The sequence below is a fragment of the Rhinopithecus bieti genome, unplaced genomic scaffold, assembly GCF_001698545.2.
Source record: "Rhinopithecus bieti isolate Rb0 unplaced genomic scaffold, ASM169854v2 scaffold_1017, whole genome shotgun sequence".
Lineage (NCBI taxonomy): Eukaryota > Metazoa > Chordata > Mammalia > Primates > Cercopithecidae > Rhinopithecus > Rhinopithecus bieti.
Window position 1 is genome coordinate 9105556 of NW_016803657.1, and position 2679 is coordinate 9108234.

At 41.5% G+C, this 2679-nt stretch overlaps 1 pseudogene; it reads right to left on the bottom strand.

Annotated features, from left to right (window-relative positions):
• LOC108542450 (mitotic spindle assembly checkpoint protein MAD2A-like) overlaps positions 1 to 2679 on the bottom strand; it is a 6250-nt pseudogene extending 3571 nt beyond the window's left edge.

The window sequence follows — 2679 nt, forward strand, 5'->3', positions numbered from 1 at the left end:
GTTTGCTTAAAGCGCAGTATTGGGGTGGGAGTTACCCGATTTTCCAGGTGTTGTGTGTCTCAGTTCCCCTGGCTAGGAAAAAGGATTCCCTTCCCCCTTGCGCTTCCCAGGGAGGCAATGCCTCGCCCTGCTTCAGCTCTCATTGGTCGGGCTGCAGCAGCTGACCAGCACCAATTGTCCGGCACTCCCTAGTGAGATGACCCCAGTACCTCAGTTGAAAATGCAGAAATCACCGGTCTTCTGTGTCGCTCGCGCTGGGAGTTGGAGACTGGAGCTGTTCCTATTCGGCCATCTTGCTCCGCCCCCACTTATGTCCTTTAAATCTTTCCTGGAACAGGGTTGAGAGCGTATAAATGTACAAATGCATGAAAACAGGCAATGAACAAAGTGTTCATTCCAGTCTCATGTCTAAATTCCCTGGACCATATTTTATCTCTTGCCTTTTCTCTGAACTCCATGCATGTCAAGTCATTAAGTCATAGCCTTTTTTTTTTTTTTTTTTTTTTTAAGACAGACTCTCACTCTATCGCCCAGGGTGGTGCGATCTCAGCTCACTGCAACCTCTGCCTCCCAGGTTCAAGCAGTTCTCCTACATCAGCCTCTCGAGTAGCTGGGATCACAGGTGCCTACCCCCAAGCCTGGCTGAGATCATAGGCTTTGTCAGTTGTACCCGCAGTCTCCCTGTGCACACAGCCACGGTTAGACGTCGCTCTCTTGACCCTGACAGTGACCCTTGCTCTTTGCAGTTGTGCCGTCCACTCTGCATCCCTATTCGCAGCAGCTTAATCTTACCTCTTTCAAAATAATTTCAACTGACAGTAATTGTATATATTTATTAGGTACAATGTGGAGTTTTGATGTAAGTTTGCATTGTGGAATGATTGAATCAAGATAAATAACTTATCCATTACTTTACAGGCATCATTTTTTTGTGTGAAGAAAACATTGAAAATCTATTATTTTAGCAATTTTGAAATATATACTACATCATTATTGACTGTCATCACCATGCTATGCAATAGATCACTAGAACTTCTTTTATTCCAGCACTTTGGGAGGCTGAGGCAGGCAGATCACGAGGTCAGGAGTTCAAGACCATCCTGGCCAACATGGTGAAACCCCATCTCTACTAAAAATGTAAAAATTAGCTGGGCGTGGTGGCATGCACCTGTAGTACCAGCTACTCAGGAGGCTGAGGCAGGAGAATGGCTTGAACCCATGAGGTGGAAATTACAGTGAGCTGAGATGGTGCCACTGCACTCCAGCCTGGCGACAGAGTGAGACTCTGCCTCAAAAAAAAGACAAAAACAAAAAAAAAACTACTAATAATAATAACACGTTTAACTTTATTTCTTCATTTTTTGCTTAAAGTTTGATTATATAAAACATAAAATTTTTTCAAGAGTTCTGCATCACAGGACGTTAAACAGTAGAAATATCCGTTCCTTCACAGGTTCAAGTTATATAAATTAAATCTGTAAATATATTCAATATGGAAAGCTAGATGATGAAATAAATGTGAAAAGGACCCAGTAGAGCAATATTGCATTGCTTATGGATTATTAGTTACTTTCAGGATCTAAACCAAGATTCTAAATATTTAGACTGCTTTCATTGTATTTTATACTTAAATATCTCTCTATCTATACTGAGTCAAGCTACTGGACCAAAATGTCTGATTTAGGGAAGCATTTCATTTTATAGCATAAGTTTTTCCATCTACAGTTACCATCTGCAATGGAATTTACATTACGGTGCTGACAAAAACCTCCTGGTTCCTTTTGAACAATGTGCAATAAATTCATTATGTCAACCCCATGGTAAGTCAAACAGGTATCAAAAAACATGGAACAATTACACATAGTTCAGTAAAGTATAATACTAGTTTTTCTAATGTAAACATTAAGCAGTGAAATAAAACATATCAGCTATAGTTGGCTTGGTTTCAGGAAAACCACATTTGAAAATTACATTATCTTCCTCATATCATCCTTGGTCAGTGACAAGATTTTGTGGGCCACCATGCTGTGAGCTGTGTGGATGTAGCAGTAAATGAACGAAGGCAAACTTCCTCGCATTGGTCATGAACTGTGGTCCCCACTCTTCCCATCTTCCAGGTACAACCAGATCTTTGCATAAATCATAGATCAAATGAACAAGAAAATTCAACAGTTGCAGAAATGTCACTAACTGTGCTTCATCTGATCACTGGATGAATTTTGTCCTGGATAGCTTTCTGAGGCTTTTCTCTGGGTTCACTGTCCTCCTTTCTCTGGGTTCACTGTCATCTTTTCTCTGGGTTACCTGTCCTCCTTTCTCTGGGTGTGCTGTCTGTTCTTTGGGTGCACCGTCATCTTTTGCAGTCTTGTCAAACTCAGTATCAAAGTGCCTTCCTTCAAGGACATCACGACTTTCAATATTTGCAATGACTGTGGCCCGTTTATGAACTGAACATTTGTATAGCCAATCCTTTGGTTGTTCGAGCACATTATTTAGGTATTGTATGAGCATAGGATCAGTAGTTACGAGCAAGGTGAGTCTGTACTCTGCACTCCAGTGAAGGCTTCAGATGAGTATGTGCTGTGCTGTAATAAAATGCTGTTGATACCAAATGGGAAGAACTCAGACAGGATTCCACGCTCCTGCCAGGGTGATTCTCTGCTCCCAGGAGAGCTGCAT